Below are 17,455 nucleotides of genomic sequence, written 5' to 3' on the forward strand. Positions count from 1 at the left end.
TATTAGAAGAGTCAGAGTCGTCAACAGGGTAACGCGACAAGCTGTCAGCGTCTTGGTGCAGGCAGCCAGACTTGTACACCACGTAATATGAAAATTCTTGTAGCCTCAAAGCTTATCGACCAAGCCGGCCTGTAGGATCTTTTAGCGAAGAGAGGCAGCAGAGAGCATGATGGTCAGTGACTACGCAAAAAGGGCGACTGTAAAGGTAAGGATGGAACTTCACAACTGCCCGGACTACAGCAAGGCATTCTCGTTCCGTAATGGAAGAGTTGCGCTCCGATGGTGTGAGGAGGCGGCTCGCATAAGCAATAACGTGATCCTGGCCACGCTGAGGCTGGGTTAAGACGGCACTTACGCCATGACTACTGGCATCTGTACGCAATTCTGTAGGGGCATCAGGGTCGAAGTGGGCGAGAAGGGGTGGTGAGCAGAGAAGAGTAACGAGACGGAGAAGACAGTACTCCACAAGAATTGTACGCCTTTCTTCAAAAGATTAGTGAGGGGTCTAGCAATTGCCGCAAAATCTTGAATAAAACGACGAAAGTACGAGCATAGCCCTACAAAACTTCGAACGTCTGCGGCTGTCTTCGGAACCGGAAACTCACTGACAGCACGATTTTCGGGATCAGGCTGTACTTTGGAAGCGTCAACGAGATGGCCCAGAAGAGTAATTTGCCGGTGGCCAAAACGACATTTGGACGAGTTAAATTGCAGCTTCGCCTTTCGAAATACATCAAGTATAGTTGTGAGACGTTCAAGGTGAGTGTCGAACGTTGGCGAGAAGACGATGATGTCGATGAGGTAGCAGAGGCATGTGGACCATTTGAAACCTTGGAGCAAGGAGTCCATCATACGCTCGAAGGTGGCAGGGGCGTTGCATAATCCAAACGGCATTACTTTAAATTGGTATAGGCCATCAGGTGTGGTGAACGCGGTTTTTTCTCGGTCCATATCGTCAACAGCAATCTGCCAGTATCCCGAACGAAGATCAATAGACGAGAAATAGCTGGAACCGTGCAGGCACTCAAGGGCGTCGTCTATACGTGGAAGCGGGTAGACGTCCTTCTTAGTAATGTTGTTCAGATGACGGTAGTCTACACAGAAGCACCACGTGCCGTCCTTCTTCTTAACCAACACCACAGGTGACGCCCAGGGACTCGAAGAAGGCTCAATGACGTTTTTTCTAGCATTTTGTTCACTTCACTTTCAATTACTTGGCGTTCCTACGCAGAAACTCGATACGGTCGTCGGTGAATTGGAGTAGCATCGCCAGTAAGAAACCGATGCTTGACCATGAGCGTCTGGCCCAAAGGGCGATCGTCGATGTTGAAAATATCTCGGTAGGACGATAATACTTGGCAAAGCTCTTCAGCCTGCACCAAAAACAGGTCCGTCGCAACCATTTTCTTTATATTGGGATCGTCACTCGAGGCTGGCGCGAGGGGTCTGCTAAGCTCGCGAGAACCATCAGTCGATAACGCTGCCACGTATTGGTCGCCGAGACAATCAACGGTGGCAAGGCAAATACCTTGCGGTAGAATTTGCTTTGCCAATCCATAGTTACAGACAGGCATGCGAGTGCGGCTCGCAGTAATATTAAGTATACTGTGAGGCACTGTAACGTCATACCTTATTGGAATGTCGGGCAGAGGAGTGACGAGGTACTCACCATCAAGAACTGGTGTGAAAGACAAAAGTTCAATGTAGGCTACTGACTTTGGCTGCAGGCGAAGAAAGCCGGTGGGACGTAAGCCGCAGTGGGGTGCGTCAGAAGGTTCTGCAAGCATCGGCAACTCAAGGCGAAGGGTACTGGAAGAGCAGAATGTGCGGAGAGAAAATCGAGGCCGAGAATGAGGTCATGGGGGCAATGAGCAATTACGGGGAAGAGGACAGGAGTGTGGCAGCCGGCGATGCTGACGCGTGCCGTACACATGCCAATGATAGGCACAGTACCGCCATCCACAACGCGGACGACACGTGCCGACGCTAGGGTGAGGAGCTTGTTCAGTCGTCGTCGGAAGGCAGCACTCATAATTGAAAGATGTGCTCCTGTATTGATGAGTGCCGTGACAGGATAGCCGTCAATGTCAAGAAGGTTTCGGTTCATGGGTAACGCGAGCAGAAAATTTGAGGGCAGGGTCGACAATGCAGCTTCACCTCCAGAAGCTGCAGTGCCTAGTTTTCCGGCTAGATCCGGGAGGCGATAGGCGGCGAAGAGAAGCGACAGGGTTGGGGCGAACGAGACTGATGGTGTCGAGGTGAGGGCGAGCAGCTGTACCGAAGGTTCGGAGCAGGAGCATCAGTGGCAGTGGATTCGTGGCGGGTGGTATAGGGAACGGAAGGTTCAAAGGTGCGGGAATAAGCGGCAGTGTATGTCCGAGGAGGTGGTGGCCATCGCTTGCGGTAGTGACGAGCGACGTGGCCAATGCGACAGCAGTGGAAGCAGATCGGGCTGTCATCAGGGGTACGTCAATCGGACGGGTTGCGGCGAGATGTGGCGGAAAAGGACTGCCGAGGACGAGGAGGGCCGCTAGAGAAGTGGGGAACGCTGGATTGAGACGTGGAACACACGGAGTTCAGACCCATGTTCTCAAATTCCTGTCGGACGACGGCCTGGATCATCGCAATAGTGGTTGCTGGCGGATCGGGCGGCATCATGGAGAAAGCTGGCGAACAGGTGGCCTCGAGCTCGCGGTGAACAATACGGGTGACGTCGTCACAGATGGTGGTCTGACGTGGTCAACCCTCACATGTCGACGTAGCAGCAGTGTTGGGGAGCCGCGTGATGTAGTGTGTGATACGGCGGCTCTTAGCTTGTTCAAGGTGACAGCATTCTTTGATGATGGCATCGATAGTCGAGACGTTGCAGAAAACAAGCAAATTGAAAGCATCGTCGGTGATGCCTTTTAGAATATGTGACACTTTATCGGCTTCGGACATAGCATCGTCAGCTTTGCGGCATAGAGCTAGGACGTCGAGGATGTAGGAAACGTACAGCTCCACAGATGACTGAACACGAGACGCAAGAGCCTTTCTCGCGGCAGCCTTGCGCCCAATGGGGTTGCCAAACAGTTTCCGTAGCTTCTCTTTGAAATTGTCCCAACTGGTTATCTCATCGTTGTGCGTTTGGTGCCACACGTGTGGGGTGCCACCGAGATAAAAGATGACATTGGCGAGCATAATCGTTGGGTCCCACCTGTTATTAGCACTGGCGTGTTCATAGAATTTGATCCAGTCGTCAACATCCTGGCCCTCCAGGCCAGAGAACACACCTGGGTCACGATGTGAGGCGACCGTGACGATTGGAGCAGTGGGACAAGCCGAAGCCATTGCAGAGGTGGGCGCGTCACCAAGAGGCATGGTGACAAGCTCGGTGTGCCGACCACTTCTGAGTTCCGTGGTGAGGACGGGGATCACTGACCTCCACCAGAATGTTGCGTGTGGAAAGACACAGACAGAAGAGGCTATTTACAGGCTATTTACACTGGAGCCAGGCAGCCAGGCCAACACTCACTCACGCCAAGCACACAGACCAACTTCATCGTCGTTCTCGCGGCGGCTCGTTTCTTGAGCATCACTCGGTGATATCATAATAATATCAAATTCAATGGGCCCTGATGATATTCCTAATTTATTCTTGAAGCGATACGAAGAATTTTCAGCCTAATTCCTCATACTAATCTTTAGGAAGTCGTTATCAACAAGTACGGTACCGGATGACTGTAAAATTAGCAAAATAGTCCCTATTCTCAAGACTGGAGATCCAAAAATGGTCAGTATTTACCGCCCAATTGCTTTAATGTCGACCTGTTGTAAGCTTCTAGAGCACATTGTTCCTAAACACATCTGCGAATACTTAACAGATATTGAATTCTTTAACAGTTGACGACACGGTTTTCGGCAGGAAATGTCAATGGTCACACAATTAATAGAAACACTGCACGATCTTAGCGAACATATTGATCAGAAGGGTTAAATCAACATAATTTATTTAGACTTTAGGAAAGCCTCTGATCAGGTAAATCATAGAAAACTTTTAAGCAAGTGTCACTCAGCACTCAGAAACCCAAATATATCATTCGTTGGCTAGAATCTTTTCTGGTGGGCCACAGGCAGTTTGTGGGTGTTGACAAGAATTCATCTCGGGTGTGTGATACAACTTTGGAAGTACCTCAGGGCTCGTTACTGGGGCCGTTATTGTTTGTTGTATATATAGACGATCTCATTGTAGACTCAGAAATTAAGGCCATATTATTTGCAGCTGACTGTATTATTTGATGTTGATGATCAAATTAAGCTCAATGATTATCTGTGCCTTATCAACGAATGGTGTAATAAGTGGCAAATGTCTTTAAATCCCACTAAAACAGTATGTATGACAGTCACACACAAACACCAGCCGCTCTAATTTGAGTACTCAACCCAGGGAAACAAACTGAATTGGGTGACAGAATATACATACGTAGGAGTGACCATAACTTCAGACTACGCTGGAGATGGGTGTTGGGATACACATGTACTTAACATAGCTGCTAGGGCCAACAAAAGATTGGGCGGTAGCCGCCGTGAATGGACCCTCGCGGCCTCCGTAAAGGCAGAGACCCCAGCTGCGGCTGAGACCCCAGCTGCGGCTGAGACCACAGCCGCGGCGCTGGTAATAAAGCAAGAAGACAGGGTAGGCAGGGAAGTCCATGTCATTACCGACTCGCAACAGGCCTGCCGTAACTTTACCAACGGACGAACACCGCTGCTGGCGGCTCAGATTTTAGGCCCGAGGCTGCAAGGATACCATCAAATCACGTGGACGCCGGGCCACGTGGGTCTGAAGGGGAATGAAAGGGCGAACGCCTTAGCTCGAGCGCTAATCTTCCTTCATGCCCCTGCCTTCATGCCCTGCCGTCCTTCATGCCCGACCTTCATGCCCCTGCCGTCCAATTACTGCGACCGACTTGAGATCCAGCGACTCAACCGCAGGATTTACCCTCCGCCTCACAGAAAGCTCAGCACTGAAGATGCCGTAGCTCTCCGACTTATTTAGACCAACACATTTCTAAACCTACACAGATACAGTAAAATGCTCCCACGTACATATCGTGGCATCTGCCCCTGGTGCGGCGACACATGCCCTACACTCTTTCACATCTCGTGGGGGTGTGGGGGCAAACCTCAACACTTAAAGACGCCTAGCACGTCATTTGAGCGGTGGGAGGTACAGCAGACCGGCGATACCCTGGCGGGACAAGAAGCTCTCGTCCAGCAAGTACGTCGAGCAGCCATGGCCAATGGAGTCCTGGAATGAAGACACCACCCACTCGACCTCAAGAGCAACCACCTAGATGGTCCGAATAAATGTTTTCTCTCTCTCTCTCTCTCTTGAGATTCATTAGGCGTTCACTTAAACATGCTACACAGGATACTAAACTAACTGCTTGCAAGATGTTGGTGCACCCAATACTGGAATTTGCGTGTGAGGCATGGGATCCGTACACTCAAAGACTGACAACTGAACTGGAACGAGTGCAGCGATGTGCACTTCGCTTTATCTATTCTTGCTTCCAACGACAAGATTCAGTAATGCCACTTTATACCTTAGCTAACTTGCTCCCTCTTTAACACTGAGGAAACAAAAAAGGCTAATTATTTTCTACAAAATCATGAACATATTACTCACCAGACATTTTTTTTTCATTTTTTTTCTTTTTTCATTTCCACAGCGACAGACTGGAACAACTTCCTGAACATGTAGTGCTCGCTCCAAGTGTAAATGTTTTCTCTGCTGGTGTCTTAGAATTGTTAAAATCAAGCGCCTGACGCATTGTGTTCTTGGCTCTTGTGTTAAACATGGAGTGTTTTCCCAGTGTTCTGTGTTTAGTCGTATTGAGACTCTGTATACTTTGTTGCGGACAGATCAGTCCCGTTTTAAAAGTGTGTAATTCAGCACCGATTGGACGGTGCTTGTGTTCTGTCTAGTATGTTCACCTTTTTAAAATTTTTATTACTCCACTCCTATCTTGGTCCTGACTGGACCCCCCCCCCCCAGTAGTATCCCTAATAAATAAATAAATAACAGTATGCCCTATCCTTTCTGGATCTTATATAGAAATGTTGCTGCATTGAACAAAGTGAGTATTTAGGGCAGAGACTACTTCATAATCTGCAAGAATGCCGTTAACAGAAGGCATTCGTAGGTCTTGAGTGCTAGCCTATCCTCCAGATAGCTTCTTAATTTCCGGTCAAACTTTTCTTGGATTTGTATAAATGCGCGACAACACTTTCTCATAATATTTTTCTCTTGCCTTTTTTAATTCTGAACTTACTTGGTTAAGGTACTCTTCGAATTTGGCTAAATAATTTGTGTCTCGTGTTTGAACAAACGTATGGCACATTTTATTTTGATTTTCGTGAAATGCACATCTATCTATAGCTTTCCAATTTTTTGGGTTGTTTTGTAGCACTATGTTGTGGGAAGGCTATGTCATACCAAGCGATTAGTTCATGAATTGTATGCCTTATTTGGGTCACTTTCAGTTAGCTCAGATTCCCAGTTATTTTCACGGATAAGAAAGCGAAAATAGGCTAGCGTTGTTTGGTCGACGAGGGGGCAGGAATATACGGGCACATTTTGCTTGTATTTCTGGGAACAAGGCAGAAAACAAAAGATTGGAAGGTGATCACTTATGTCAGAGGACATGACACCAGCAGTCGCAGAAGAAACATGTACATTAGTGATAAAGATGTCTAACAAGGTGGCACTATGTGCTGTTACTCATGCTGGCAAGGTTATAATATTCGAGCATGCGTAAGAGTACAGCAGCTGGTTATATTGTCATATTGTATTCTCAGTCATCATATCTATGTTTGAATCACCTAGTATGGCGAAGATTTTGCTGTCCCACTGGGATAAGATAGTAGCTTATCCATAAAGGGAAAACAATTCCTTTTTGTTGCCACAGGGTGGTCTGTAGACTACTGCAAAGGTCCCTGCTTTAAGAGAATAGTGAGGCATTCAACATTATGATTATTTAAGAAGAAATCTGCAATTTTAAAGTTAAGATCATTTTGAACATAGGCTACTAGACCACCACGTCTTGCATAAGTACGGTTACGTTTGTGACAGGTGTAGTTCTTGAATCGTAGGAGGTAATCCTTATCAGATAACCACGTGCAAGTAAAAAGGGGCACATTGGGACAAGTTTTGGTCTGTTGGAGCAGTTCTTCAATATTTTTCTTGCTTAACTTTTGCACTTTGGACGGTTAAATGAAATATGGAAATATTGTCTGTGTCCCTTCACTTGTCCTGTTGTTTAGCGCTGTTTTTTAGTGCTCGTGCTCGTGGAAATATGTTTTTGTAAACTGGCAGATATATTTCCAAATGAAACATAATCATGATATAGACATTTATCGACCGAAGCCATATCTGGACTCCAACCCATAAAAAGTCATTCTCAAGAAAAAAACAAGAAAAATATTAGCTTATCATTTTGCTGATATCTTCAATGCTGAAGATATGTAGAATAGGAGACGTTTCATTGCGCTTCACCATTGCTTTTCCCCCAGTGGTCCAGACATATTTCCAACCAACCTCATTCTTCCTTTGTTTCGCAGCACTTATGGACTGCTTAATGATATGAAGTGCTGTGCCACACGTGTCAAACATGATTAGTTCTTTTTATGTTACGTCATAGGCAAGCAGCCTATATATCTAGTTCGCTGTCGCTGAGATAAAACAGTGCGGTACGTGCTCTTGGATCGTCTCCGTCACTCTGCCACCCGCTACAACAGTGGCGCCGAGGGTGACCATCCCGCGGAACCCCCGCCACGAACAGTGGCGTCTCGGTAGCGCTGGGAGTCCTGCTGGGTACTGAAAGTAATCGAGTCTACGGAGCATCGGCGGTCATGGCCCTGGCTACGAGCCTCGGTACCCCAAGTTTCGACCAAAATCAAGTGGGATATTTACTTGACTCGACTGGAGGCATTTTTTGAAGCAAATGGTATTAAGACAGAGGATAAGAAAAGGGCGCTCTTGGTTTCGACACTGTCAACGAAGATGGTAGGTGTTCTTGCTGGATAGTGCGCCCCCCAGAAAGTAAACGCCCTGAGTTACAAAGACGCACTTACCATCCTAAATAACCACTATGCGCCAAAGACTAATGAGGTTGCCGCAAGTTACAAGTTCTTTACAAGGAATCAGGCTGCAAGTGTATCTGTCCGGGACTATATTGTTGAGCTACGTAAGCTTGCGGATAATTGTCACTTCGGCACCAGTTTGAACCGTATGTTACGGTACCGCATTGTTTGTGGCATCCGAAATCGGGCGGTGCAGCAGACGCTGCTTGAAAAAACTGAGCTCAAACTTGCCCAAGCTGAAACGATTTCCATAGCGGCAGAGACAGCCGCACTGGAAGTAAGCGCCATGACTAGACCTGATTATGAGGCAGCGGTGTGCACTGTAGGAAGTAAATCGCGCCGATATCAGACCTTCACCAAAGATGAGCAAAGCCATACTGAGTGCGCACGCTGCGGAAACTACGATCACGAAGCAAGCGACTGTCCGCACAAAAAGGAGCAGTGTTTTCGCTGTCGGAAGACTGGTCATTTCGCAAGAAAATGCCGCTCCCAGTCAGGGCTCCGGGCTGGTCGTAGGCGCGATGGCGTCGCTAACGCAGTTCATTATGAGAGCGCTGTATCCGCAACGCAGGAAGGCGATATATCATCAGTCTTCACATTGCAGAAATCACGGGAAAACTTTGCTCCAGGCGTTCCACAGAGTTATCCGCTGGGGTGGCGTGCCTTTGAACATGATTATTGACACGGAATCACCGTTTTCTATAATTCCGCAGGAGGTGTATCTAAAGCACCGTCTGAGTTGGCCACGCTTATCGAAATGCAAACATACGCTCAACTGTTACTTGGGCAAACTACCCATTGTCGGTGAACTGCACCTTGAAGCCCATTTTGTGGGGAAGACCGTACCTGCCACTCTGATAGTTACAGGCTACTCGGGTCCCAGCCTTTGCGGAAGGGACTTAATCCAAGCGTTCTCGCTTTTGCTGTCCGGGTTTCTCGCTGAGGTTCAATCGACGTCAGCAGATCCCGACAGCCTCAGGACCGAGTTTCTTGCCCTTTTTGAGCCAGGACTTGGAAACATTCAGGGGCCACCTGTGAAATTCCACATTCGAGAAGGCGCCCAACCGAAGTTCCACAAGGTGCGGTCAATTCCTTATGCTCTTCGTGAAAAAGTGGAAACTGAGCTGGACCGTTTCGTAGAGCAAGGCATATTATCGCCCATAGCACATTCTGAGTGGGCGGCGCCAATCGTACCAGTATTGAAGAAAGACGGGTCCCTTCGCATCTGCGGCGATTTCAAAACCACAATCAATGCTGCGTGCATAACTGAGCAGTACCCTTTACCAAACATTGAAGACATTTTCGCGTCACTACGTGGGGGATCATTTTTCACAACACTGGACCTTAAGGATGCCTATAACCAACTCCCATTGGATGAGGAGGCGAGGAAGCTGGCCGTGATAAACACTCACAAGGGGTTGTTCTGCTATAACCGTCTTCCGTTTGGAGTTACCTCGGCTCCCGCGATTTTTCAGCGGCGCATGGAAACGGTCCTGGCCGGTCTTCCAGCCGTGCAGGTGTATTTGGACGATGTATTGATAGCGGAGCGTCAAGACGATAATGGCTCGGTGCTTCGGGACGTTTTGCGCAGACTTCAAGAAAATGGTATCAAGCTGAAGGCCAAAAAATGCCATTTTCGCAAAGACTCAATCGTCTACCTGGGCCATCGCATTGACAAAGACGGCTTGCATCCGCTTGAGAAGAACCTAGCAGCAATACGCGACTCGCCACGGCCTACGAATGTGAGCGAACTGCGCTCGTTCTTGGGTCTGTTGACTTATTATCACCGGTTCTTGCCACACATGTCAACGATGCTGGCGTCGTTGCATGTTTTGCTTGAAAAAGAGCATAAATGGCACTGGGGAACGGCGCAGGAAAATTCATATCTCAAGGCTAAACAAACGCTTCTGAGTTCGCCTGTTCTGACGCATTTCGATCCCAACCAACCAGTGCATTTGGAATGCTATGCGTCACCTTCGGGTTTAGGTGCCGTAATTTCGCACCGAATTGGAAAATTGGATAAGCCCATTGCCTTCCGTTCACGCACGTTAACACACGCCGAAAAGAATTATTCTCAGCTCAAGAGGAAGCGCTCGCACTGGTATTCGGAGTAACAAAGTTTCGAGACTACCTGCTGGGCCGCGAGTTTATATTGGTCACGGACCACCAACCACTGGTGGGACTTCTACGAGATCGACCTGTGCCCTCAATGGCATCGGCACGTATTCAGAGATGGGCTCTGTTTCTAAGCCAATATAGCTACCGCATAGAGTACAAGGCCGGCAAGGAAAACGCCAACGCGGACGCACTCAGCCGCTTGCCCGTGCCGATAACAGACGTTTGTCGATCGGGCACCTTACCAGAATACGTGTTGTCTTCGGAGACCCTTGACAGCTCGTTCGTGCCAGCGGATGCCATACGGGCGCTGACGAACGGAGATGAAAACCTTAGCGTTGTGCAGCACTTTGTACTGAATGGATGGCCTAAACGCTTGTCACCGTGTCACAATCACTTTCAACCTTATTTTTGCAGAAGACTGGAGCTGTCAAGCGTAGAAGGCCTGCTCTACTGGGGTCATCGCATCGTCGTACCCCGCAAAGCGCGATTCTCCATGCTCGCTGAGCTACATCGGTCACACCAGGGTGCATCTGCGATGAAAAGACTGGCTCGGACGCTGTTCTGGTGGCCTGGGTTGGATGGCGAGATCGAAAGCCTTGCACGTTCATGCATCTCATGTGTACAAGCTCAGCCAATGCCCCATCGACAGGTTCCTATCTGTTGGCCAGAAACATGAACCAAATGGTCAAGGCTTCACATTGATTACGCTGGACCGATAGAGGGACGCATGCTGGTGATAGTCGTCGACTCGCATACAAAATGGATTGAGGCACTTCCCGTCAAGTCGGCGACCACCGAAGTCACAATTGCGTGGCTTCGAGAATTGTTTTCGCGTTTTGGCTTGCCGCAAACAGTTGTATCAGATAACGGGCCTCAGTTTGCAAGTCAGCAGTTTTCCGAGTTCATGACTGTCAACAACATAACTCATCTACGTAGTGCGCCGTACCAACCACAATCTAATGGTCTCGCAGAGCGTGTGGTCCACACAATAAAGAATGGCCTTCTTAAGCACTCGACGTACCCCACTACCGTGCGGCAAGTCTCCTTCAGAGATGCTACTGAACTACCAAATTCGTTCGCGCTTGGATACTTGCGTCCCTTCTCTACCTCAGAGTTACTCGCAGCCTCCCAGATTCCAGTCCGGCGACCAGGTGTGGGTGCGCAACTTTGGCCAAGGGAAGCGTTGGCGTCCAGGCATCGTCAAGAGCATAGAGGGTTCACGCCTTGTAACGGTCGACACTCCAGATGGCCTAGCCAGATGTCACTTCGACCAAATTTTCCGTCGCGTGCCTGTGTCACCCGTAACCCCAAAAGCGCAGGCTCCCGACTCGCTTCAACCCAGCCCGGACAACAAGAATCGGCCCACGTCAACGCCAGAAGCCCTGTACAGCCTGGCCACTCCAGAAGCAAGTGGCGCTGCGCCTGTTCCTTCGACAACACCTCGAACGTCCCTCCCAGCCAAACAGGCTCTCTCTCCCTCAAGTCCGCCGGTCTTACGGAGGTCTACCCGACAACGAAGACCCGTGCAAAGACTTCAGTTTTAAAAGAAAGGGAGAAGTGATATGAAGTGCTGTGCCACACGTGTCAAACATGATTCATTCTTTTTATGTTACGTCATAGGCAAGCAGCCTATATATCTAGTTCGCTGTCGCTGAAATAAAACAGTGCGGTACGTGCTCTTGGATCGTCTCCGTCACTCTGCCACCCGCTACAACACTTACCTTGCCAAAGTAACAAAGGACCTAATAAAGAAATGACAAAAAATGAAAGTGCCCAACTCAAAAGATAGGATAGAATTTGCGGAACTGTCAAAACTGATCAACAAGGCAAAAATAAGAGACATTCGAAACTATAATGTGAGAAAGACTGAAGAAGTCGTAAAAACTGGACGCAGCCTGAAATCGGTGAGAAAGAAACTTGGCATAGGACAAACTAAGATGTGTGCACTGAAAGATAAGCAGGGTAATATCATCAGCAACCTCTAAGGTATAGTAAAAGCAGCGGAAGAATTCTACACTGACCTGAACAGTGTCCAGAGAAGTTGGGATAGCTGCATTAGAAACAGTAATGAACAGGACACAGTCACTCCTCCTATAACTAGCGATGAGGTCAGAAGGGCCTTGCAAAACATGACACGAGGAAGAGCGGCAGGAGAAGATGGAATAACAGTCGATTTCATTAAAGATGGAGGAGACATAATGCTTGAAAAACTGCCGGCTCTTTATACGAAGTGTCTATTGAGTGCATGGGTCCCAGAAAACTTGGAAGAATGCAAACACTATACTAATCCACAAAAAGGGAGACGTTAAAGAATTTAAAAATTATAGGCCCATTAGCTTACTCCCAGTATTATATAATATATTTGCCAAAATAATCTCCCATAGAACACTGGACTTTAGCCAACCAAGGGAACAGGCTGGCTTCGGGAAGGGATATTCTACAATGCAATGGATAACATCCATGTCATCAATCAGGTTATTGAGAAATCCGCAGAGTACAATAAGCCTCTCTATATGGCTTTCAGAGATTACGAAAAGGCATTTGATTCAGTAGAGATACCAGCATTCATAGAGGCATTAGGTAATCAAAGAGTACAGAACGCTTACGTAAATACCTTGGAAAATATCTACAGAGGTTCTACAGCTACCTTAATCTACACAAGAAAAGCAGGAAGATACCTATAAAGAAAGGGGTCAGACAGGGAGACACAATCTCTCCAATGCTATTTATTTCGTGCTTGGAAGTATTCAAGCTATTCAACTGGGAAAGCTTAGGTATAAGGATCGACAGCGAATATCTCAGCAACCTTCGGTTTTCCAAAGACACTGTTCTATTCAGCCACACTGCAGTTGAGTTACAACAAATGATTGACGACCTTAACAGAGAGAGTGTATGAGTGGGGTTGAAGATTACTATGCAGAAGACAAAGATGATGAATAGATTGGCAAGAGAACAATAGTTCAGGATCGCCAGTCAGCCTCTAGAGTCTCTGAAGGAGTATGTTCAGCTAGGTCAGCTGTTCACTGGGAACCCTGATCATAAGAAGGAAATTCATAGAATAATATAAATCGATTGGATCCCTTACGGCAGGCATTGTCAGCTCCTGACGGGAAGCTTACCATTATTATTGAAAAGCAACGTGTAAAATCAGTGCATTTTACCAGTGCTGACGTATGGGACAAAGACTTGGAGACTGACAAAGAAGCTTGAGAACAAGTCAAGAACCGCGCAAAGAGTGATGGATCGAAGATTGCTAGGCATAACATTAAGAGACAGAAAGAGAGCGGCCTGGATCAGAGAACAAACTGGTATAGACAATATTCTAAGTGACATCAAGAAAAAAAAATGGAGTTGGGCAGGTCATGTAATGCGCCGGTTAGATAACTGCTGGACCATTAGTGTTACAGAATGGGTACCAACAGAAGGAAAATGCTATCGAGGACGACAAAAGACTAGGTGCAGCGATGAAATTAGGAAATTCGCGGGCACTAGTTGGAATCGGTTGGCACGGGACAGGGGCAATTGGAGACCGCAGGGAGAGGCCTTCGTCCTACAGTGGACATAAAACAGGATGATGATGATGCCTTGTCTTGTCAAGTGCTCATTAATGAATATTGGACTATTTTCATCAAAGCCAAACACTCTGGTATCAAATTTTTTCCTTCGTGATTAAGCAAGAAAACCGTTTGTCTTGATGCGGCGCACAAATTGAACAATTATGTTTCGCTGGGTACCTTATGGCATGCATCAACATCAGAATCTTGCACTTCCTTGCAACAGGTTGCCCGATCTTCTCAACAATAGTTATTGGCTGAGCATCAACAGGAACACCCTTGATTTCTAAGCTGTTGGAACACTGGTTCATTTCAAGCTCCTCTAGTTTTTGATTCGGCTTAGCATTTTGCAATTTAAGTACTTTGTTTTATGTTTCTGTTACAACTGCCTGGATTATTTCTTTCAAGGTTCCCAAGCACTTAAATTCCTGTTTCAGTTCTTTTATTTCTTCTATACCTTCTTTTATTTCTCTGAGTTCAATTATTTCAGCGTGCAATTTGTACACAGCCTTTTTTACATGGGGCTTCTGGGCTATACAGTAAAAGCTTGTTAATTCGAATCTCACGTGACCGGGAAAAATGTCAGAATTATCCGAATGGTGAAATAAGGAATGAACTGGAAAAACAACATTAAAATCAAGTTGGAGAAGCATACCTTTATTTGCTGAAGTATTTTGCAATAGTCATCTGCTTTTTCACGCAGATTCCGGCTGACATCACAATTTTTCTCAACTCTTCCAAGTGGCCAACAGCCCGCAAGCTGTCAGAACTGCCCAGGCAAACGTCCTCCAGTATCAAAACTGCCTCTGTGACTTCTCGTGAGGTGCGATGAGGTCGCAGCTGTACCCTCTCGCATGACTCTTCGTCTGAATGATGGTTGTCCCGGGCGCCCAATTGTCAAGCAATTGTCAGCAAATAATCTGATTGCTGATGTTACGTTGGATGGCAAATCATTTATGTAGATGAGAAATAATAGCGGACCCAGCACGCTACCTTGAGGTACACCAGATGACACATCGGCCAAGGAAGAAGAATGATTGTCAGTAAACGTAAACTGTTTGCGGGATTCAGAAGAACTTCACTTTGGCCTAGTTGGTGTTAGTCGGCCGGGATGTGAGGAAGCTTCTTATCCATGATATTGTAAGGCTGTCTAAATGTAATGATGATAATTTGGCTATTAATCTAGAGTGGGGAATGCGATCAAAGGCTTTAGCAAAGTCAATAAAGATACTGTCAACCTAGAAACCATTGTCTATGTATGTGAATAGCTCGTTAGTGAATTTGATTAGTTTAGTCTGACAGGAAAGTCCTTTCCTAAAACCGTGTTGCTTCGGATATAAGAAATTGTTAGCTTCTAAGTGCGGCACAATATTAGATGCTATGACATGCTCTAGTAATTTACATAGAATGCTTGTTAATGACATGGTTCGGTAATTACTTATCCTAGTTTTATCACCAGACTTAAAGATGGGAATGATTTTCTCGATTTTCCAGTCACATGGTAGTTCTCTTGTGGATAAGGATTGCTAAAAAATGCGTGATAGAATGGGGGCTGTATATGTGGATGTATATTTTAAAATTTTATTATTTATACCATCAACGCCGGCTGAGGTAGAGACCTTTCGTTTCTTAATTAGAGATGACATGCCGGAGGCATCAATCTTTATAGGTGCCATATACCTGTAGTTTACGTCTGTGATTGCGGAAATGGTAGAGTAATCCTCGTGTGTAAACATCGAGATAAAAAATTATTAGAAGCAACTGAGGATTCTTCTGAAATAGGTGCTCCGGTATTGTCTTGGAGTGAAATTCGGCTAGAGTCTTTTTGAGGGGAGATCACTGCCCAGAATTTTCTAGGGTTATTTTGCATCATGGATTGGAGGTCATGTGAAAAGAATTTGTGCTTAGCGCTACCAATGTTACAGCAATAATCTTTTTCGGACTCTTTATGTTTTAACCACGCCAATGGGGTTCCTTGCCACCTTAACAATTCTGAACAGGCGTTTCTTTTTATTTTTTAATGAGCGTAGCGTCCTGTGATACCATGGTTTTGAACTATTTACCCGGAAGTGAATTAGCGGAATATGAGCATGTGTAAGCTGCATTAGTGTTTCCTTAAAGAGCTTCCAGTTTTCCTCAACAGGTCGGGAAACAGAATTACACATGAACAAGCTGTAGAAATTCTCCAAATCTATGTTGATGGCAGTGAAATACGCCTTCTTATAATTTAGTATGCGCTTAGGTGTTGTAGTGCGTTTGCATAAGGGTAGCTCTATTGTGAGGTTAACGAGTAGATGATCACTAAAACCAGGCATCAAAGAAACTGATGCAACTGTTTCGGGATGGATGTGAAAACGAGGTCAAGAACGTTATTGCCACGGTTGGGTTTCTGAATCATTTGCACTAGTAGGTTCACGGATTGTATTCTTAAAATTGTATGACTCCAGAAGGTGCGAGTATTCATAGTTCCTGTCTTTGCTAATATCAATGTTAAAGTCACCAACAACAGTGATGGTACTATGGCTCTTAGTATTTAGGGTGGAAAGGATAGATTCTAACGATTGATAAAAAACGGGCAGACTCGAGCATGGTGGCCGGTATATTGCACCAACAACTATGCATGAATCTAAAAGAACAAAGAGAGATTCAACCGCACTGTTACTAATTTCAGTATCGGTAATTATCCTAAAGGGTACCTCTGCTTGATTAGTAGAGCCACTCCACCACCATGTGATAATGCATTCCTGGGATTGCTTACAAGACTGTATCCCGGAATGGAGATGTGCTCACCTTCTCTTAGCCACGTTTCCGTTAAACCAATTACATCAAAAGTAAAATTATGCTGTGCCAAAAAGGAAAAAAGTATATCTTTGTTTCTACGAAAACTACTAATGTTACATTGAAGTATCGAAATACACTGGGTTTTGTGGAATTCCCGTTCAACATCACGAATTGAAAACCCCACGACTGATGTGACAAACAAGATTTAACTTGAGAGGCTCCTAAGCTACCTTTTTCAGGTCATCTTCAGAAATGATGTGCAGTACACGAGAATTCTCAATTTTCCACATTAGAATTTTGGCCTGCGATACCCAAACATACTTCCAATTTTTCTCTCTTCTCGCTTGACGAGCTTTTGCGAAAAGAATCTTATTCTCTTGGCACAGGTGTTCATTAATGAATATGGACTCATTATTTTGGAAACCAAGGGCAGATGTAGGCAATCTCTCTTTCTTGGCATTCTTTATCATTTTGTCTCGGACTGCAGTGGAGGTAAATCTTACCAAAATGTTCTGTTGAGCCTTGTGTTTAGTCGGAACTCGATGCATTACATAGATATCTTCGGTACGAAGTTCCATCTTCAAGCAAGTCGCTAATTTTTGCATCATGTCTGAAAACGATTCGTCTGCCGACACAGGAACATTTCTTATTTCCAAGTTGTTCCAACGAATGTATTGCGTGAGCTCGATTATCTCCTGTCGCATTTCTCTTACTTCCCCCTGTAGCTGGCGCACATCGCCAATAATGCTAGCCTGCTGGTGTTTCACTTCTGATAGTTCACGGTGCACATTGTGCACATCAGTCCTGAGTTGCTCAAATGTCCTATTCATGACATCCATGGATGTCTTGATGTTCTGCATGTCCCTCTGAGACTG

At 46.2% G+C, this 17,455-nt stretch overlaps 1 protein-coding gene across 4 annotated transcripts in view; it reads right to left on the reverse strand.

The window, feature by feature from the left end:
- l(2)k09913 (transmembrane protein 53-like lethal (2) k09913) overlaps positions 1 to 17,455 on the reverse strand; it is a 200,202-nt gene that overhangs the window by 53,660 nt on the left and 129,087 nt on the right. The gene's annotated exons all lie outside the window — the stretch shown is intronic.

The sequence above is a fragment of the Dermacentor variabilis genome, chromosome 4 (assembly GCF_050947875.1).
Source record: "Dermacentor variabilis isolate Ectoservices chromosome 4, ASM5094787v1, whole genome shotgun sequence".
NCBI classification, from domain to species: domain Eukaryota; kingdom Metazoa; phylum Arthropoda; class Arachnida; order Ixodida; family Ixodidae; genus Dermacentor; species Dermacentor variabilis.